Here is a 22,513-nt window from a genome sequence, read left to right on the forward strand (position 1 = left end):
ATATTTTTCTGATTTATTTTACTGATGGTTTTGGAAACATGCATCTTCTTGTTTGCAAGAGTTTCTGAATCCCAGACTTCTTTTGGTCTCTTGACTAAGAGAAAAACATAAGAAATAATTATTCAGTAATTATTATATATTTAACGTGTTTCGGAGTTGGGGATAAAATTCTCCTCCAATAAAGTCAGTTGCCTTTAAAGGGTGTAAATCCTGAAGCTGGGTTTTTTCCTTTCCTAGGATTGAACTGCAAGTAAGTTTTCATTATGTGCTTCCTTTACCTTAGGCTGAAGTATTCTAATGCTTGCATAACTTGTTAAAGTTCTTTGGAAGTTTGCAGAAGTGGAAGGAAAAAGATCTCCAGTCTGGCCCAGTGTTTTTGGGGGCAGAAGTGCCCACTCCAGATGTTACCTTTGAGTAACCACTGAGATCATAACAGAGTTTGGGCTTCCCTTTGAAACTCTGGCAGCCTCAGAGAAAAATCAGCCAGGATTAAGAAATTATCCTCCATCTCCCATGGTCCCTTAGACTTTAATGTTTCAGTTCTGCAAGGGGCTGAGGAGCCCAGCCTTGATCCAGGCAACTATTTGGATTTTAGGAGTTGTCATCCATATAAATAACACACTCAGGTGCTGTTCACCATTTCCCTTGTTCAAAGCCTGAAAGATTAAGATCTTCATCCTGATAATTTCCACCATGCCAGGAGGAAGGTGCCCAAACTGCACAGTCCTGGGAACTGGGAGACTTTAGTGGAGAAGACACACTGCCTATTTTCATTCTTGTCACACTCTTTCTTAACCATCAATTACTGACTGTGACTGAGAAATGAGACACTGAGGTCAGATTTGTGATATGCCCCTGTGCCTGGTGTTAACAAGTTCAAGTTTTCTTTCCTGGCTGAAAAGTCACTCCCTCAGCTGACAGAGGGTGTGCCTCCTTGTCTTTAAAATGTAGAAATTAGCATTGCTTTACTTTACCAAACAAATAATATCTGAAAACCAGAAGGCTGACAAATATGCATTTAGTCCTGGGGTTGCAAACTGCTGAGCTGGCAGGAAACAGAAGATGAAATCTTAGTGGCTGTAATGGCAGTGGGCCCCTTATTTTTCCTGTATTATTTTCCTGGGACCGGCTGTTTTAGATGACTGGTTCAGAATTTTACTTCCCAGCTTATCTTTTAACTCTTCTATTCCAAATAAAAAAATGGGAATAAATATTTTAATAAAACATACTTAGTAGGAGATGTGAAATGCTAGAAGAACTAATCATATGGAGAAAACTTTCAGTGCTCTGAATCGCTTGTAGGTTATACTTAATGCCAGTCCCATATGTCTAATATGATGGGAAAAGATCTTGATGTCTTAAAAGAAGTTGCTTGTTTATGAATAATCTTAGGATATGGGTTTTTCCAGATGTCATTTCTGGAGTGGTTATTCTAATTATTGTTAAATACAGTCAGAAACTGGCAATGAATATAACTGAAGTGAAAGATTATTTCAAGAACCCTCACAGAAACTTCTTGGTTCATTCAACTATCAGATGAGCAGGTTGGCTAGCAATAAATCACACTTTATAAGTGACAGTTGAATATCTTTTATCTGGAGTGATACTCAGGCAAGAGTAAAAGATGTCAGAGAACATTAAATTGAATTGATAACATCAAATGATTAATAATAGGTAAAATTTGGAGGTTCTTCCTTGGTTTTTGATTCAGTGCTCTACTTCAACGGAAGCTGAATAAACATTAAGTAACAACTGATTCTGAACCTCAAAATGTGACCCAGTAATACTTACCACTTATGTTGTGCTCTAAACTTTCAGAGCTCTTCCATGGGTCAAGTTTTGAATGCAAAGGGGCTATTGAAGTGAGCATGATTTGGTCAATTAACCTGTTAAATCGTTGTGTGCAAGGCAGCCGGAGGCCTGCTGTGGTTTTGGAGAGGGGTTACTCAGATGCAGTAAGTTACAATATGTTGAGAATCCCATAGAGATTGTATCCAAGTAGGGGCCTTGTTGGACCCCTGCTCCTTGTGGAATACTAAATCACGTGGAACTTTTTCAATTGGAAAAACATATTAACTTGTCTGCTACTCCAGCTGGAGAGAATAAAATCATAATGTTTCATGATAAATTGCATATATTTCTTATACATATACCATTTGTCAGACATTTTTCCCCTGAAGTTGAAACCACAATGTCACATATAAATGGGTTTTTATAATGCACCTAAATGGGTTTTTATAATGCACCATCCATGGAGACTGGAGGAATATTAAGGATTAATTAAAAGCATAAGTCACCAAAGTTGATTAGAATGCAAACTAGGTCTAATTTCATGCAGGATCCATTAAAGGAAGCCGAGGTTGTAGCAGAGAGACAAAAAGACAGAAGAGCTACTATATTTAGATGAAAAAAAAAATACTCTACAGGGAAGAATCCCACAGATGGGAGATGAAGGATCAAAGGCAATAGGAAGCACAAACCAAAGTGGGGAATACTGTTGCTGGATTTCAGTCACACTGAAGATTTCTCTGAGGTGACTTACCAGAGCAAGCTAAGCAGTGTTTGGTCAGAATTGCTGAGTGTCCTTGAGTTCTGCTTTCATGGAGGCAGAAATGCCCAGTTGGTTTTTGCATGGACAGTCCATGTAGGTCTCTCACACCCTGTCCAGCAGGCAAGATAGAGGCAGAGTCCCAACAGTGGCCCAAGCAAAATCAGTTTTTTGTGACAGTGGTATTCCTATTGCCAGTTTGGGAAAGCTGGCTCCAGTTGGTGTGCATCATTCACTGTTCTGGTTCTTTCTCCTGGTGCTCCCTGAATATAGCCTGTGACAGCAGCTGACTCAGAAGAAGACAAAGTTTCTCTGCTTATACCAGGTGAAGAGATGTATAGACACACTTTTTGTTTAAATTGTGAGCAGGAGGCATAAGTTCTTCTCCTTCAAAAATCAGCATGACATGATTTGGGGTTTTTTTTAATAAAACTTTTGATATAGTTCCTGTGTTGTGGGTATTAGCAATTGCCATGCTGCTTTTCCATTTCTCTAAAGCTTTCTACATGCTAATAGCAGCTTCATTTATTAATTTCTAGCACCATCCTTGCAGCCAGCTGTGTCATCACAATTGCTTAGCCATTCAACTCACTGTAGTTACTGGTTTGATGGATTATAATCAGGATTTTGATCCCAGAGCAGCTTTGCAATAGCAATCAATGCTGAGCATGACCAAATTATATCATCCTGAACCCATATGTGGCGAACTGCCAGCATTTCATCTCACTTGGCCACTGTGTAGCTTTTGGTCTTTTTTAATCACAACTCTTTGCTAAGGGGTTTGTAGCCATTTTTTGGTACCTCTGGAACAAGTATTAGAACTGCATTTTACTGTAGCTTAAAGTCCCACATTAGATTTTATTGTAAATCTGAAGTTTTCTCCCTTTGGAGAGCCATTTTAGAAGAAATATGTGTAGGCTTGTCTTTTCTTCATTGCTTTTTTTGTTGTTCGGGGCTTTGTTCTTGGAAATGCAGCTGTTCCTTTATATAATTTAGATTAAATTAACAACTGCTTTCCAGCCTGTTTTATTACAGCTCAGTTCTTCTGGGACTTAAGGTTTGATATTGCACATAGTCAAGTTTGCAACTCTTAATTTACAGCTGTTACAGAAATACAAATGCACAGCAACTATTTGTTGAGGCCCTCTTCATTAGTTCTCATGGAGAATATAAAACTTTGGGAATTTTGATACTGATATAAGTGCTATCAAATCTCCAAAGTCCTGGTGATCTCATAGGTAGCAAGGGCGAACCTTTTAAATACTGAAGCAAGATCTATAGAAAGATCTATAGAAAATAACCATGACATTCTCCCACTATTGTGTGTGTATATTACCCATAATTTTGAAAGCTCTGTTAGACATGCCTCCTGTCCTTCAACTTTCTGGTTTTAGCAAAAGGATACATTTTGTGGATTTGATTGGCAAAATTGCCAAGCTTCCTCAGATAGGTGCAAACTTAGTCTCCATTCAGGAAGTTATTTGCACTTCTCCTTGGTATTTATAGTCCAATTTGATGAGCTGTAGGACAGAGGAGGGTGCTATGAAACCCAGCTCAGCAGCTTCAGCATTTATTTGTTCACATGGAATATTCTCTTTTGTGGCTCTTGAAGATCTTTTCAATAAATGAAGTTCACAGAAATGATACATATTATTTTTCTCTAGTTAATTCAGACTTCTCCACTGTGAAGCTGTACCATTCATTGTAGGGATGAAGGTAAAGTTTTTGAACTGTGCTTGCAAAACAATGTCACCTGTATCTGTAAGATTTAATACTGTTGCAGCTAATAAGTGTTGGATGTGGCACGGGAGCTGGGGGAATCATGGGGATCTGCGCATAAATTTTCTGCTATTTTTTTCAATGTTGAATATCCAGTTTGGAGTTAAAGTGGAGTAATTTTTGCAACTGTAAACAGTGATGCAGACTGAAAAGCAGCTTTTTAAACATAAAAAAACCTGTTCTACTTCAAAGGGTTTATTAAAGCTGGGAATCAAATGGCATAACTGTTGCATCCTGCAGCTTCACTCTATCCCCTTTCTTGATTTTTTTTGTCTGCCTCTGTTCCTGTGCAGGTATTAACTCTTACTTTGCTGTAGACAAAACACAGCTTATACAGTGTTTGTGACATAAGGGGGAAACAGCTAAGCACTTTGTTATTTTGTGGTCAGCTCAGCAGGATAAACTTGGATTACATGACAGGTTTTACAAGAGAGAACAGGTTGTTCAGGTAACTGTCTGCCAGGACCTACATGAGCAAACTGCAGTGTTGGGTGGAGAAGACCATCTGGATCTTTTATGATGTTCACACTCGCACACTCTGAACCTCCTGTTCAGAAGAGTAAGACTGGCTGCCTTCTGCTTCCCCTGCATCTCCCTGTCTTCTCAGCCTTCCCTTCCAGTTGTTGTGCTTGTTTGTGTCAGAGTTCTGTTTCACTAAGCCTTGCTCTCCTGCCTTCTATATTTCATCCAAATTGTTTCTACTCAGGAATGGCAGGAGAGCTCCTATGAGGTGTTCATCCATGAAGCTTTGGTGAAGGGGTTTGTGGAGGAATTTTTTAATGTCACAATGACTTCTTAATATTTAGACCTTTATGGAGTCAGATAAAGAACCTGAACCAGCTAGAAAGTGATCATATTCCTTAGGTTATTCGTCTGTGGCATTCTTTCCCTTTGTCTTTTATTCTTTAGACAAGTTCTAAAGTGTCAGAATAAATCAGAAAAAGCAATTCTGATGCCCCAGAGCCTCCTCATGCACCAGTTGTCCTCTTAATATTGATAACGTACTGGATATGCAGTAGTAATATGATGTGAAGTGTAATGATGGCTGGCATGTTACATGTTCTTGACTACTCCTTTGGAGCACTCCTCTCACTGTTCCCACGTTTCTGATGAACCCATTGTAATTTCACTGTACGTGTTCCTTCTTTGCAATCATAGGTGTCCTGTAGGCAGCAGCAGCATGCTGATCCCTGCACTTTTCTGTGAGCAGCAAAAGAAAATGCAGATAGTTTTTGGGGCACATTTTACCCAGAAAATGCTTGATCTGAGTTTTGTTTGCTTCTTTTTATGCACGTTGTACTGCAAACAGCATAATCAGCCTCTTAATGTTCAGTTAGGCTTATGAAACGACAGCCTTTTGTTCCACCTTTTCATTAAACTTCATATCAGATTGAGCTTTCAGGACACAATGCAAAATCTGGCCTCAGACATTAGTTTCTGTTAAGATTCTGTATTTGGAAGCGAACTGTCAGTTCTGAGGGAAGAATGGGGCAGAACAAAATGGTCTTTGCCTTGCTGCCATGGTAATGGCAGTGAAGTGCTGATAAGTAACAATATCCATCTATGTGTGAGTTAACTCCTTATGTATTCTTCAGGGAGAAGTACTCTGGCATAGAATAATATCATCTTTCTCAAAAAAATATGAAGTCAGCCTAATGATTATAATTAATAATGGGTTATATTCTTGTGTAACAAATAGAGCCACAAATGGTACATGTACATTACATTCTAGAAGATTTGAGTGTTGTCTCAATTCTGTGACATGCAGTAGGACACTTGTACAAAAGATGACCCCAAAGTTGGAGGGTTTTTATACTGAATCTGTATTTATATAGCTTCCTTTTCCAGGTTTGTCTTCTAGGTTTTTTAATGTTATCTCTCTCTTCTCTTAGTCCATGAGCAGTTTCTGGAATTTAAGAGTAGCAGGCTGTATTTGTGCATTAAATCAAGTAACTCCACCTAGATGGGTTTTGTTCTTGTTTTTAGCCAGATTGTTGTTTTAAGCAAATTATTTTTTTTTTAATTTTAGGATAACTTTCAACAGCCACTATAAGGTAAGTTTCCTGGTGGAGGGCCGTGTTCAGTCCTCGCACAGCTTTCCTGTGCAGCCCTGGGTGAGGCACTTTCTGAGCTGGGACTCTCTCCTTGTTAAACAGAGGTGCTGCTTTCCTAGTGCAGAGCCCTGGGGACACTTTCCTTTTGAGGAATTTGGATTCTACATTGTGGAGCTTTCCTTCAGTCTTTTCTGAGATAAACCAAATCTATGCTTGGCATTATTCCATATTAAACTTTAAGTTACCTTGGTAATTTCTGAATCACATTGATCACATTTTCTGTCATGATCACTGGACTTCTAAAGCACTCTGCTGATTGATCAAACCTTGGGGATGTGATGCCTTTTAGTTTCTTCCGTAATTAATATGTTTTAGTAGTGTCCTTTTATTCCCTGTTGCTGTGTAACAACGCTAAAGCTATAGTACTTGCATTTGTTTTTTTTCCAACTTGATTATATGTTTTTGCCTGTTGATCATCCCTTCTTTGCAATACTGTCAGACATGTCATTGTATCAACCATAATCTCAACTGCCAAACTCCTGAGTTAGTAGTTAAATCATCATTTAAATCTGCCACTTTTGTTATTTACATTACTTCCCAGATAAGTTTCATGTTGATCTTGAAACCACACTTCAAAGCACTCAATATTTTTGCTCGCTTTTTCCTTCCGGCTAGGACTATCTTGTGCAGATGACTTTTTGATGTGAAGGAGACCAAAGTAATGTCCACATGCAAAGCCAGTCCTGTTATATGCATTTTTTCTTTACACCAATATAAGTGTAGTTAAGCTCCCGTACATCTCCAAATGGCAGTGGAATACCTGGTTATCAGATTTGGTGTTTAAGGGAGATTGTCTTGCTTTGTGTTAGTAAATGACATGGTGTTTTTTGCATGGAGATTTTTGTTTAAATTGAGCCTGGCATATTAATAGCAGAAAGTAAATTGTCATCTATAAACTCATCCAGCCCCATGGGAAAAAGTTCAAACTGTTGTAAATTCTTGATGGCAGAAAGGAGAGTAGGGCAGGGGCTGAAGTAGCATTTTGCACACTGCCTAAAACAGAACTCTGAAGCAGAATTAGAATTGCTGCACTTTTTATGGAGCTTTTTTTTTGTCCAGTGGTGTGAGAGAAAGGATTGTAAATAGTTTCTACTACAGATCATCTTGCACTGCAAAACTTGGAGGCAGATCCATGTCTTTTAGATGTCAATTTTTTCATCTGTCTTTAGTTCCCACATGAGATTAATGAGACACTAGGACTGAACCCACTTTAGAGAAGTGGAACAACATTTAGAAAGTAATTAATTTAAAAGTCATGGTGCACAAACTGAAGATTGTCACAGAGTTGCAGCATTTGTACACTATATCTTTAAAGCTGGAAAAGTTTGCACACTGGACTATGACTCAGTACTGAGTTTTCATGTTTTAGAGTTACAGTCATAAAAAAGAGAAGGGCTTTTTTGCTAAATTTTGTTCAGTCAGTGTGTTTTCTTTAACATCAACACTCTGACTTAGCTGTGCATCTTTGAAAGCCAAAAGGGAAGAAGTGACCTCTCTGTCAAAAGCAGCTTTTACAGACCCTTATTTACTTGTGCCTGGAAAGACAGGGCTATTGGTTGTAAAATGGAGACTGTAATGTTCAGAAGCTCTCATTTAGCTTATGAACTCTTGATTTTCTCCTCACAGTATCAAGTCCAGACAGAGGACAGCAATCTGCAAGTGCTACCAGCTAGTGGAAGTTCCTTGTACTTTTGTTGCTGAAGTTTTGGGGTGGCCCAAGCCCTTTTGGAATATAAAGCTGCTAGATCAGACAGTGGCACAGTGCCTCTGGATTACTGAGGGCAGTTTTCTTTACAGGCAGGTGCTGCAGGAAAGTAACACAAACAACACTGTGACAAAGGCATCACTGCACTGGGGATTTTCACAGTTTAACTGCAGGCACCTCAGTCTAGTGATCTGGGGCTGAAGCCTCCTGCAGGGTCAGGGGGACACCTACAGCTGCCCTGACAGCCCAGGCCCTGAGGCTGCTGCCTTAGGCACTCAAGCTGGATGCCTGACGCTAAACAGTGAGAGAGAGCAGCCTGTGTAGCCCAGGGTCCTCAGTTCAACCACAGAGCAGGAGTCTACCCCAGCTGCTACCAGGGGTACCTCTTTGGATGTCTCTTTAGTGTTGAGTGCACACCAGCACTCTGAATGCATGGTGGGACTCCTCAAAAAGATGAGCATTAACCCAGCTTCAATATCCTGGAACTGCAAGCCATGATCAGGAGCTCCTTCAACCAACCACTTTGTTTGTTTGTTTGTTTGGAAATTTTTTGAGATTGACTGATGTCACTGAGAGTTGTCCCTGTATCTTTCCCCTCCTTTTTGGATGCTCTCTCAGGGCCAGGGGTTCTGTGGCCTCAAACAGTTCTAATAATAAGTATAGAAAATTTTTTCTTCATATGCTTTTCCAGCAACTGATGAATTAAGAGCTTGTGCAAAAAGAAACAGAGAGAGGACCAAAGATACCAAGCCTCATCTTGCTCACACAGAATCTGCTGCTTTGCAGACTGCCCTTCTCTAGAGTCCTGGGAAACACAGTGAGGAAGAGGATGAGGTTGCTCACCCTGTGTGTTGCTCAAGCAAGAATGGGTGCCAAAGTCAGAGTCAGAATCCCAGGACCTGATATATATGGTGTATTGTTAGCTGTGTTTGTTTTGGGAGCTTTTGGTAATTTTTCTTCTAGGTTTTTGTCTCTCTATTTAATTATCCTTTTCATTACTGATTTCCTGACTTAATCTGAATGTGCATAAATCTCCACCACAGATTTATCATCTCTATAGAAAGCGCTTTCAGGGTGGTTGTGCTGCTTCCCAGAAAAGGGACACCGTTGGAAAATGAAGCCTTCAGATTCAACAATAAGCCCACTATTATGCTGATTTTTGCCAAGCTTTCCCTCACTTTTTTCCCAGTTACTACAAGAGTGAGCTCAAGGCTTTTTTTTGTTTGTTTTTGAACTTCATTCTTAAGTGTTTACCACCCTGCTCAAGTCCACTCACTCTGAGACATCAGACATAAGATACAGCTGTGTTGCTTCTGGAATCAGAAAATGCTCAGGTTCTTTTTTTCAGCTGCACATTTCTGTGAAGGTTTAACCAGCCTCTTTTCCAATCTTAAAAAAAAAGTAAAAATAAAAATATTTCTTAGAATATTGCATTCTGACTGTCACAGTCCTTTGTGAGATCTCAGAAAAGCAATTGAAATTAACTTTGATATAAATAGTCTCATTGCAAAAAAAGATTTTTTTTAATATAGTATATAGTCTGCATGCTCATAAGCATTTAATCAAATTCGGGTCTTGTCTGAGCAAACATAATGGCCATTGACTTATGTGTGGGTTGTGAATTATTCTTTCTGAATTTGACCTGCTTTGAGAGCTAAAAAAGATGCTGTCCTTTTTTTTTTTTTGCTTGGGATTGCACAGGCAAGTGGAGAGGCTTTTCTATTTCTAAATTTTTTTCTGAATGTTGAATACAACTTTCTTCTGAAAACATGTAGGAAGCCAGCCTCTCTAGGGTTTTGGTCCACTGTGGCTGTCAGAAATTTTTATAGTTATAATGAATTTTCTTTTTCTTCTTTCCATGCTTACACTCTATATAATGCTTTTTGGGATTCCACCCAGGTCCCTTGAAAGGATCCTCTGTCTTTTCTTTGCTTAGCTGCTTTCTCATAACCCAAGCATGTAAACACCTATCTCCTGAAGATATATTCCTGTTAATCACTTCTCTCTTTGAACTTCTTTATGCTAACATTCCAGTTTTTAAACTGCTGTTAACAAAAGCCAGGATAAAATGTTATTATCACTCCTTCTTCTGGCTTAAAAGACCCTTGTAATACTTATGCCCTAGATTAGCAACTGCTGCACAACTTGTAATTTGCTGTTTTCTATATCTTCACCCTCAGATCTGTTGCCAGACCACTGTGACTGTACTACTTTATTTACAAATTTTTGTGTTGAATCAATTTTCCCTTGTTGTGAGCCAGAAACAGTTTTGAGCCAGGATAATTTCAATTGATTTAATTTGTTGCCAATTAACAAACTCCTGATCACTGATTCTGGTATTGAAACCAACAAATGAATACATATTTAGAGAAACACAGCTCAGCTCCCTTCCAGACACCTCTCCTTCCGGCTCCATGGTCTCCTGTTGCTGCTGCACATGGCACACAGTCCCTTTGGGGAGGCAACAGACCTCACCAAATAGCAGGAGATGAGGCTTTGTAGTCAGTGCATTGGGCAGGACTCAGAAAACCTGCACTTTATTTCTGCAGCTGAGAAGTTCTCGGCACCATTTCTTTCTTTGCTACTATCTCTTTTCTGTAGCCAGGAAAACCAGCAGTGAGCTGCTTCAGGCAGTACCTTAAACCTGATTGCCAAGAAGCAGTCCAAGAGGATGTGGTGTTACTGATGCAACGGAAGCACTGGAGTCTGTCAGTCTTGGGGGAGAGCAGTAGGTGTGTGAAGGAGATGAGATCAAATATATCCCTGTGGAATTGTCCTATTACCTTTGCTTTCAGTTGGCTCCTCTTCCATCCCTAGCCCCAAGACTAATCAAGTAGGACCAGATAGTGAACCCAAATCATATGTGAGGGGGGTTTTTCCCCTTCAAAAACAGTGACTTTACAAAGGCTGTGTTGGGACATCCCTCTGGATTACTGCAGCTCATTATCTGATGTTAGAGTATTCTATGTCACTTGTTGAGGTCCTTTTCATGACAGGTCACCAGCTGCTGGAGCTTTAATAAAAACTGGATCTCAGTTAAAAATCTTGAAAGAACAAGGGGTGTGATGTGATATTTTTAACCCAGGTAATTTCAGTGGTCTGGACTGCAGGTAGATTTCAAAAACTGAATGGAATAATAGATTATAGTGCCAGGATGGAGTCAGGGAGGCTGCAAGTGAGCAAGAAATCATTCAGACACCTTTCCTGCCAAAGTTACTGCATTGTACAGTTACACCTGGAGTATCTGGTAATCTTTGTTATATACACTGAGGGCTGGAAATTCCTTTCTTTCTTTGCAGATGGCAAACTGAGGCCGAGAGAAATCAAATGAGTTGTCTGGGATCACAGCAGAAATATGACCATGGTTGTACAGGAAATAAAATGACCTACGGATTTAATGCAAAATCCAAAGTTGGTGCTTTGAGCAGGTCATCTCACTTCTAATATAGCCCAAATGTTCTAGCTGGGATGCTTAATTGTTGTTGCTTATCATTTTACCTTTATCAATTACTAACCTCTACACAGAAAGTGAACCACTACAACATGTGTTAACCACAAGGTTCATACTGCTATTTGGCATAAACAGAAGATGAGAATTAAACTCTGGGCAGCTGGTGTCCTCTTTTTGCAAATGTAAGCTCAGCATACAGTCAAATATGCTGCAAGTCAATGCAGATTTTGCACATTTGCTGCAAAAAATTAAAAAGCTGGTGGAGTTATGCTAAAATCTTTTCAATGCTGCTGAAGAATCTGTGTCATCTTGTCTGTAGATCACCTTCTAGATATTGGCCCATTATTCCCTAGAAGAAAAAGGTTGGCAGATGTTGCATCAGTCTCTGTATGAAGAGCTCCTGTTGCCTGAAGATTTGTGTTTGAGGCAGCCATTTGTGACCCCCACAGCAAAACATACATTATCCCTTTTATGTTCCTATTTCAGCCTCTACTTTCAGTTGCTGTGGATGGCAATTTCCTTGTGTCAGCTTTTGCATGCACCTGAAAGCTTCCCAAAGCTGTTATTCCTCCTCTATTTGTTTACAGCTGCCCAGTACTTAGAGGGTTTTTTTCCCCATTTGTGTTTAGAATCCAGAAAACTCCCCCTCAAAATTGTCCATATATACCATTTCTCACAAGAGCAGTAGATGACAAAAAACCCCTTAGGAATTAATTTCAGTGTACACAGAGTATATAACTTTGTTGGAAAACACATTAAAAAGTAGACCACTTAACTTTTGTTTAACTTCTCTAAATAGATTTACAGTTCATCTTAAATAATTAACTTTAAGTCACTACTTTTTCAGAAGCCAGAAGTAAAGATCTGGAATGAAGTTTCAGTTCAGGTTTTTCTTCCTGCCACGCTGTCACACAAAAACCCTAAGCTATTTCTGGCTGTTCTTATTTTTAGATTGTTCTTCATATACCATTTACCGTCATTGAAATTAATGAGAAAATAAAAGGAGTGACCTTTGGCTAGACACATACAGTTTATGTATGAGCTAAACAGCAGGATCCTTTTTCATTCTTCTTTTTCCCACATTCTCTTTCTCCCTGCTCTCCCTCATCCAAATATAATTTGTAAAGCCTTTAGAGCCTTTCATCCTGTGTGTTGCTACTGTGTTCTTTTAGATGAATCTCAGGTCCCTGATTCACATCTATTCTCTTGTGCTGAAAGGTCAGTGGCACCCTTGTTTTATGAATATAATCTACCATTCTCCTGAATTTCAGAATCATTTCCAAAACTCCCAGGCAAAATTCATACAGCTCAGGGTGCAGGCAAATGTTGGCATTACTGTAAAGAACACTTTCCCTACGCAAATACAAGCCTGGACATTCCAAGTTACGTTGTTTAAAATAAACAAGTATTTACTGAAGATCTAAATCGTTTTAAAAACATGATTCCAATTGCAGACATAATTCTCAACCTGTGGCCTCACCCATACCATTGACGATGTAATTCATGCCCAGCTTTCTGCAGCAGGTGGACAAGTGCATTTGGCAGATCCTCACTCCATGAAGGCACTGTACCTGAGCAGAGTAGAAAGCACTCAGTGGTTTCCTGGGGCACTGTGGTCACAGTGAGCCTTGCACTGTCCCACTGCAGAGGTTCCCTGCCAGAAGGAAACGCTGCCAGCTCTGCCTGGTTTGCAGGGTGGGTTGGAAACATTCTCATTATAAATTGTACCTTGAATGATATTCAGTGCAGCAGTTTCAGAATCCTTGGTTGAAAACAGTAAGGCTCGAGTGTTGCCTCCAGCCTGTGAAGGTGAAAGTTCATTTCCTGGCTGAGGGGAGGGAATCAAATAGAGGTGTGGTATGACCAAGCAGGTCCCATTTGAGTTAGCTGGAAAAGAGGTATGCAAGCATTCTGAGAGGGAACACCATGATTTTCCAGTACTTGTGGCAATCATTGCTAACAAAAAAGAGAACTGATATGTGTTTGGGTTAAGGGAAGTGTTTATGACAGTGTAAGACACTAATGCTGATAGTAAATCTGGTTTGTAGTTATTTATGGAATTTGGGGTGCTTGTTGGTTGGTTGGTTGGTCTTTTGTTCCAAGTGTATGGTTGTACCTGTGCATTCTAGTGTTTAAATTTAAGTGGATAGTTATTTATTGCTTGTTAATCTTTGTGTTAATAATCCTGATTGTATTTTATTTGCACCTTTTATGTGGTATTTTAAAACACTGATTACTGGAAAACTTGTGATAAATTTTTATATTCTCATTGTTTTACATGAGTATTCATAGAGATTTACAGCATCACAGAATGGGTAAGGTTGGAAGAGATCACCGTGGGTCATCTGGGCCAACCTCCCTGCTCAAGCAGGGCTATCCCAGAGCATAAGGCAGAGAATTGTGTTCAGATAGTTCTTGAGTATCTCCTGAGAGAGAAATTCTACAGCCTCTGGGCAGTTGGTTCCTATGCATGGTCACTGTACAGCAAAGTTGTTCTTTCTCACGTTCAGGTGGAACTTCTATGCCTCAGTTTCTACTCGGTGCCTCTTGCGCTCAGCATCACCAAGAAGAGCCTGATCCATCCTCATAGCACACACCCCCCTCCTCCTTTAAATATTTACACACATTAATGAAGAGGGATCCCCCCCCCCCCCCCCCCCCCCCCGGTCATCTCTTCCCGAGGCTGAAATTCATCTGCCGGCCGTGACCGACGTCGCCTGTTTACTTTCACTTATGGAGAAGTTCGTGACTAGTTCCTTACACGAGGCCCACCGCTGTCCTTGCGCGCCGTGGGTGTTTTATTTGTGCGTGGCAAGCGGGGTACACGTAAATCATGTGCCCAACGCCTGGGCCCCTCTCCGCCCCTCGCAGCTCCCCCGGCCCGGCTCGCAGAGCGCCCAAGACGCCTCGGCGACGCCTCGGGCGGCCTCGCCCCGGGCCCGTCCCGCCGCTCCCGCCCGGCGGCGCCCGGAGCCGAGCCCAGCCCGGGGCGGGCCGGGGGCGGTGCTGGCGCGCGGGGCGGGGCGCGAGGCGTGTCCGCGGGAGGGCGGCGGTGCCACGGCCGCCACCGGCCCCAGCCCCTCCTCGGCCTCCGCCGCGACCGCACCAGGTAAGGCGCCGCCGTCGCCTCCCCTCAGCAGCACCTGCGCGGGGGGAGCCGGGGGCCCCGGGCCGCCGGGAGTTTCGTGCCGAGGGGTACCGGGGAGGGAGGGGTGCCGCTGCCGCGGTGCCCCACCCGTTGCTCTGTCGCCTCGGATCCCGGCGCCGAGCCCCGGCTGCGGGTGGGCCCCTCCTGGCGGCACGGGGACCGCAGCCAGGCCGTCCCCGTTCCCCGGACCCCGCCTGGCGTGCGCCGGGACCCGCTCCGCCAGCGCCCGGGAGCCGCTTGTCGCCGCTCCCCCTCGGCCGCCGCTCCGTCAGCCATCGGCGCCTCCGGAGCCGAAGCGGGGCTGGGCTGGGCTGGGCTCTTCAAGGCTATTCGGTAACAGGCTCGGCCATAAATGATTAACTGCGCGCCCGGGGAGCCGGCTGTCGCCGAGCGTGGCCGCCCGTGCCCGGCGCGCTGAGCCGGCGGAGCGGTCGGTCCCGAACCGCCGCCGGGGGCTCGGCAGAGCTGGGAACGCTGCTGCCGGCGCTGCCACACCGCAAGGTAGGCACGGAGCTTGCTGTGCCTCAGCTCCCGTTTCAGCGTGAATCCACCCATTTGGCGTTCTTTTTTATCTCTGCCATGGTAAAAGACCGCCGAGATGATAGGGGGTTTTTTTTGTAACTGATTTTGTGTTTGGTTTAGGGTTTGTTGGGTTTCTTTAAGTCTTTGTTGTCTTTTTTACTATGATAAAAAAATTAGTAGGTACGGAATTCGTTGATAAGCAGTGGCAGCTGGCAGTACTCTTATTCTCTATCAGAATGCAATGCCTCCTTTGTTGAGCTGTAAATTAATAGTGTAAGCTCCTTCCCCACCCTCAGCCTCATCACTTGGAGATGTGGATCGCTTGTACTACCAGATTTGTTTTCTTTAGGAAAACTAAGAGGCACCACAGAAAATCCATCTGTTTCATTCCAGGTCACATTCCACTGGATTGATTTGGTTGATTTCAGCTTGAAAATGTGCTTCAAGGCAACTAATGATCTTCTGTGGGAATTTTTTTTTTGTTAATCTTTAAATTTGAATTACCAGTGTATGAAAGAGGCATTTTCCTTCTGTTTCTTTAAGCTCTTCATGCAGTTATATTTTCCAAAACATGGTGATTCAAGAAGGTAAACTAAAAACTTCGTACACAGAAAGTGGAAGAGGCTGCTGCAGGTAGAATGTCAGGTTAACTAGGAATGTATTTGCACTGTCCATGAAATAAATCCCGGATGGCAACCTGTTGAATGCCACTAACTAGAGTCTTCAAGCTGCTGTGAGCAGGACACCGTGCCCTTGCCACAATTGTTTCTGTGAATGCAGACAAACCGTGCAAATGCAGAATGATTTCCAGGTCAGAACAGGTTGATGAATTTAGTGAGGCGCTATCACAAACTGCTGTAGCCGAACACTGGTGCTGGGCTGTGAGTGTTCTCCTTCTAATTGTGCTAGGGAAGTGGAAGGAGTTTGGCCCTTTGAGAGCAGCAGGATCTGTTAAATGTAACGAGACACTAATCAAGATAAGGCTTGTACTGTGTCAGGTGCTGTATAACTGTGTAAGGAGGTAAGGGAAATTTACTGCATTAAAAAGTGCTATGATTAAGATTAATTAAACTAAGTACCCTTCAAAATGTCCTGAGGGTTATCCTTAAGTGAAGGGTCTGTTTCCACAGTCCTTATGCCCAGGCAGAAGAAATGTGCTTGCGAATTATTGTTTTGTCTGACATACAGTAATGAGCCTACAACCTGAACACAAGCATCTTTCTGTGTTGGGAGAGGGTTGGTTCTGAATGTAGACTGGTTATTCTTATCTAGTCCTTCTTGTTCAAAGAAACGGAAATGAGGCTGTGTCAGGACACCTTCCTGCTGTTTCCCAAATTTTAAGGAAATGCTTGTCTGGAACTGAAATTGATTCAGGCCTGTTTTTCAGAGAAAGTAGAAAGTTTCCAGTGGCTACAATGTGTTTTGTATTTTCTTCAAGTTTTTCTCTAGCAATCATAGAAGTACCGAACCTGTGCTTGTCAGCAGTTATAGACAGCCTGTATTTTGCATTAATTCTCACAAACTGTTACGTTTGTGCACTTTTTTACCCACACACATGGCCTCTGTTGTCCTTCTAAGGGACTGTGTTTCCTGGCGTGTTTTCAGAGGCCAGTTCTTAGATGTCTTTAGATGCTGTTAGCAACATTAGTCATGCAGAATAGGAAAAAACCCACCTCAGTCAAGTTCTCAAAACAATCTGCTGTGGTGCTTTACAAATCTAAAGGAAAGGTCAAACTCCACTTTTCACTGTGCACTGGAGATAAAAGTAAAGCTGTGTAATGATTTGGAGCAGAACACCAAAGGGCAGCGAGACTTTGCACGAAGATCTAGGGAAGAAAAATAACAGTTAATTGTAGTTGATTTGTAGCTATTATCAAGGATTTTATTGTCCATGTTGCTCTTGAGAAATATGGCTCCTGTCTGGTGCTGCTCTCTACTCTGTGTTTTTCTGCCCTGTTGTAACGCTTCTGTTTTTCTGTTCCTCCTGCCTGCCTTCCTCAGATATGTCACCAGCTTTCTCACAGTTTTCTTCTTCTAGCATAAGAAGAAACAGTAGTGAAGTACCTTTATTTTAGACTGGACACCTTCTCCTGTTATAACTTGTTTGAAAGTAGTGCTCCATATCATTATTAAATCAAAGAATTTGGATACTGAACTTCACTGAGATTAGCAAGGGGCTGTGCACGTCACACCTCTATGCCCTTTGGGTTTCTGAGCACCTTGAGCCTCAAGATGTGTGGCATTGTTTAGCTTCTACTTTGCATTGGCAAGAGTCTCTTTACAGTCCTCAGAATGGTACACTCTTGTTTTGGGGAGCATGAGTTGAGGGGGTGTAGTTACCTTGGGGATATATTTGTCATGGCAGGACTTTTACTTCCCATGTGTATATGGGAGTGGCATTGTGGCTGCTTCCTAAAGCAAAAATTTGGCCTTTGTGCAGTCTTGTAACATGCCAAGGACCAGCTCCTTGCCTGATGTAATTTGATAAGGTGGTCAGAAGAGCTAAATGTAACTGGCACCTTGACCAATGGTGTGTGCAAAATACATTGTTTGCCTTCGGTGCCATTGTGGGAGCACAGGGAATATAAATTTTGGGATATGGCAAGGAGCTGGGGAGTGAAAACTGACACTTTTTGACTGTTTAGTTTCATGGTATGTGGGTGGAACATACAGGGAAGAGGGCAAGTCTGTCAGCTGTAACTCTTGTTTTCCAGTGGAAGTGCAGTAAGTCCCTAGTTCTGGGTATGGGTTAGAAGAAATGTGTTTCAGGTTATTAGCTTCCTTTGTCATTCCTGCTGAAAGTTTCTGCATGTGAAGCTTGTTTAGAAACTGTAATGAAGTCGTGTGTGCAAGTCCCATTTTGAATGTGTGCACCTTTGTGTGTACAGTCTGGGAACTGAGGCGTCATTGGGGTAGGCAGAGAAGTAAAACTTTTTTTTCTTCTGGGAAGTTGTCAGCAGATGTAGTTAACTTTTTTTGTGAGGGACTTCAGAAACAGACTTCAAAATTAGAGTCTAATGCTGGTTTCTCAGTATAAAAGAAGTATTTTTCTTCAATTGGCCATCTTGTACTTCATGGGCAATGCCAAATTTGCTCAATTACTAAAGTGATTATTAAGCAACAGTGACAATGGTTTCACTTATTATCCCAGTAAAATTACACTTTTACTAGATGTACCAGAAAAAGCTCCTGATGATTTTCTGTTTATACAATAGTGCTGCAGACCCTAATTAGGATTTGGGAATAAAGTCAAAACTCTGCAAGTGTTTTAAGCTTCTCTTGTAAAACAACAATAATATAGAATGCCAGCCCATCTTTTTATAATACAAAAGAGACCAAAATTATGCTCTGCATGTACATAGTAGGAAAGGATTGTGGCATAACATTTTCAAAGCTTGTTCTTTTCTTGGTTTGCTTTTAACTGAAGCTCTGCAGTTTCTTCAAAACCATGAGTTACAAACGAATCTGCAATACTTTGTGACTCCTTGTCCTTTCCTTCAGACAAAAGGCCCTTTCAAACCATTGTGGAACAGTCACTGATTTTCATGTGGTCATTCAAGAAAAGGATAGCGATTGGCCTTCATAATAGGCCTTTCAGTACTCTCTCAAGTGGTTTGCTGGCTGAAAAAAATGCCTATGGCAGTGTACTGTGTCCAGTATTTAAATTAATGATGAGTCTAATCTCCCAAGTGTTGGAAAGGTAAGAGTTCAAATGGCAAAGAAGCCTCACCTGTTTGTGAATACCAGTGTGCTGCTAGTCAGAGTTTGGGACAGATTTTGGCCTGTGTGAACTGGTGCAGTTTTATTTGATTTTCTTTGATTGAAGGTCTGTTCTATTTTATTTTTTTTTTTTTAATTGCTAACTTAAGCCTGGTGTTGCCATGAACTGTGTTTCTGAGAGGGTTGATGCTGTTTTATGTCCTGGGTGGAGTTGAGCAACGTTATCTGTTTGTGCTATGCATAGTCAAGCGAACTGCGAGTATGATTTCTTGGATGGTGACTCTCTTTGAAGGTTGTGGGTGTGTTTTGAGTTGGCATTCAAGGAGCTGCTGCCACTGTTGTGTTGACAGCTCAGTCTTATGGAGTTATCTTTGTGTGCTGGTGAAGTCAACCTGCCTGGCAGCATTTCAAAATAAACACCTTACGTTTGGGGTAGGTCAACTGATGTTTGTTGGCCCAACCTTGTGTAAAATATGTGCAAGAATTTATGGTGTTTGACTGAGTCTTACCTGGAACACCACCAAAAGATATTGTTGATGAGACATTTCCAAATCAGCATAGCCCTTCAGGATCCTGCTAATTTTCTTAAAAATGTGTGCAGTACTTGCCCTGAAGGTTCAGTGCTGGAGTGTTTGCCTGAATGCTACTGTGGCACCTGGCTTTCATCACTGCAGGAGAGTAGTTCATAGTGGCTTCAGACTTTCTTATTGGTTAGGTACAGCTGCCACCAAAGAGTATTTGGGCTCTGGATGACTTGAAGCTCAAGCACGTACTCAAATGGTTGTTTCAGACTAAATTACTTAGTAATACATAAAACCAGCAGTGTCCTACACACATCCAGTTTGTGGCTTCCTCTTCTGCACTACACTTAAGTTATTCCCTTTTAGTATCTAAATTACAGTGCTGTCTATGGTTCTCTATGTAAAATTAAATGCAATAAAACCATTGCACATGCAGTTTGGGTGTGGTGGCACTTCTCAGTTGGGATGAGTTCAGAAGCTGTGGTTTATGGTAGCAGTGGAAAACCTACAAGCCCCAAAATGTCATCACTCTGGGACTTCTCCTTTCTGTGTTGCTGAGGGAATAACTGTCTTATGCAGTGATACTAGCCTGTGTATAATTTTAGTGATCTTTAGTACAAGGTCTGAATGAAGTGGTGTCTTTTCTCTGTTTGTGTTTTACATTAATAACTTCATTTTGGCTAGAAATTGTTTTGAATTGGCTAGTTTGTTCAGGTGCTGTCATGCCATTGTGCTTTGCTGTTAGAATTGGAGCTTGTTGTCCTTGCGCTGGGTTTGTTGGAGTGAGGGATGGTGTGGAGAAAGGCTGCACAGCTCTAAGGTGCAGACAGGCTTTATCATCTGTTCCCACAGCTGCTGAGGTCTCCCATGAGCTGCATGTACTTTGTTACTAGGATGAAAGAAGGAAACCTACTTCTCATTAAAGTTCTTGAGGGTTTCTTCCTCTTCAGTAACCAAATTATGTTGTATACAAACACAGTGGAAGCCAAAAAGGACTGGATAATTCAGCTGGCCAGCAGAAAGGCAGCCAAGTCTGAAATGTAAGGAAAGAGCAGGAGAAGGAAGTCAAAGGGTCAGATGTGTGCTGTCAGGTGCAGAGAGCTCTAGTGCAGGTGGGGCAAGAGGTGCCCTGAAGAAGTGTGAGGCAAATACACATGAACTGGGGCAGCTGCCATGTAAGTAAAGTGCCTGTAGACTTGTGAAGAGGTCAGAAGGTGGTAGTTGGAGGAAACCCTGGTGGGGAGGAAGATTGGGCTTTTTGAAACAAGATGATCCAAATTTTGTGCTATTGGGTCTGCATCACAGCATGGCTGGTAGCCTCACAAATTTTTCCTGTTGTAAAAGACACGAGCCCTTCATGTCTGAAACGGGTGCAGTCTACATCCTCTGTAGCTGAGTTTCTGGGAAAGAGATGTTTCAAACTGAGGTCCTGTCAGACCCCTCTACATGTATTGGCAGTTTTGCAGCACTTTGATGTGAGTAGGAGTTTGGTTCTACATCCTTAGCCAAGAATATAACACGAGAGCCAGCCATGGAGCAGGCTGCAGCAGTTCCACTGAGTGCTCAGTCCTGAAACTTCTGACTGTTCTGTGAGAGGGTTCAGAGTCCACAGGGTGTTTCAGGATGAAGGGTACTCTATAATTAGAAATTATGTACTTTATTTTGTAGTAAAGAGAGTGAGTAAGCCTACAAAACTAAGGAAGTTCTGAGCGAGGAAAGCTGTTTGGGTGTGGATACCATCCCTGGAGGTGTTCAAGGCCAGTTCGGGTGAGGCTCTGGGCAACCTGATGTAGTGATTTACGTTGTTACTCCTGTGGCTTGGGGGTTGGAACTATGTGGCCTTTAAGGTCCCTTCCAACCCAAACCATTCCATGTGATTCCATGATTTGGCAGTCTGGGAAGTCACTCTGCTCTTGCATAACCTGGCATGGGATGGTCACGTATGTAAATTCATCCATTGCACTGCTATGAGTACAATAAGGATTGCAATGACGATGACTGAAAGGGAACCTCATCAATGTGTATAAATATCTAAAGGGAGAGTCCTAAGAGGATGGAACAGGCTCTTCTTGGTGGTGCCAAGCAATAGGACAGGAGGCAATGGGCAGAAAATGATTCATGGGAAGTCCCACCTGAACATGAGGAAGAACTTCTTTACTATGTGGTGACTGAGCAGTGGAACAGATTGCGCATAGAGGGTGCAGAGTCTCTTTCACTGGAGATATTCAAGAACCATCCAGACCTAATCCTGTGCAGTGTGCTCTAGGATGGCCCTGCTTGAAAAGGGAGGTTGGAGCAGATGACCCACTGTGGCCCCTTCCAGCCCAACCCAGCCCATTCTGTGACCTCTTGACAAAGAATAATGGGGTTTTTTTGCTTCTGGGATGAGGTTGACATATTGGCATTTTAGCACTTGATTCCCCTCTCTGAATTTAACCCAAGTATACAACAATGATTATTTTGTGCATTACCTTACAGATGAGGAAATGTTAGAAATTTTTGATTGCTGTCCCAGTGTTGGATTTCCAGAGCTGCTGAATGCAGGAAGTTATTATTGCAGTTGTGTACAGTCAGGTCCTCTAAACATCAGCCTGTAAATGAGTGATGGTGCCTTGTAAAGTATTTTAGTGTGAATTGCTAAAAAGCAAAACATGATTTCCTAAGCTGTAACAAGGGACTTCTTAAATGAAAGAGGAATCATCTTGTAGTTGCAAGGTCTATAAAACTGCAAAAGGGTTAGTCATTAGCATTGTTGCCTCATGTTAAAAGAATGCAGCAATGTAAACTCATTAGTTAAGCTGAATATCACACTTTCAAACTACTGTTCACTATTTTAAGTTAATAATATCTTCTTCCATCTAGAGAGCTGTTTAGCCTCATATTAGAGATTTCTGTGAATTAAAGAAGAAAAACCTCAGGATTACTGTTACTGATGACAAAAACCAGACATTTTGTACTATGGTATAGTTTATAGTGTATATAATCTGGGCTGAACTTGACTTACC

General features: G+C 41.9%; 1 protein-coding gene across 4 annotated transcripts in view; it reads left to right on the forward strand.

Annotated features, from left to right (window-relative positions):
- Positions 1–22,513, forward strand: part of SPATS2L (spermatogenesis associated serine rich 2 like) — a 137,579-nt gene that overhangs the window by 46,862 nt on the left and 68,204 nt on the right. Inside the window, exon 1 of one of the 4 annotated variants that reach the window (XM_054636339.2) lies at positions 14,556–14,706. The exons of 1 other annotated variant lie outside the window; for it this stretch is intronic. The gene's annotated coding sequence lies outside the window, so the exon portion shown is untranslated. Of the gene's footprint in view, positions 1–14,555; positions 14,707–15,100; positions 15,247–22,513 lie in introns of those variants that run through there. 2 more of the 4 variants (XM_077181230.1, XM_054636338.2) reach the window with 2 other exon arrangements.

This window comes from Agelaius phoeniceus, chromosome 7, assembly GCF_051311805.1.
Source record: "Agelaius phoeniceus isolate bAgePho1 chromosome 7, bAgePho1.hap1, whole genome shotgun sequence".
In the NCBI taxonomy this organism is placed as follows: Eukaryota; Metazoa; Chordata; class Aves; order Passeriformes; family Icteridae; genus Agelaius; species Agelaius phoeniceus.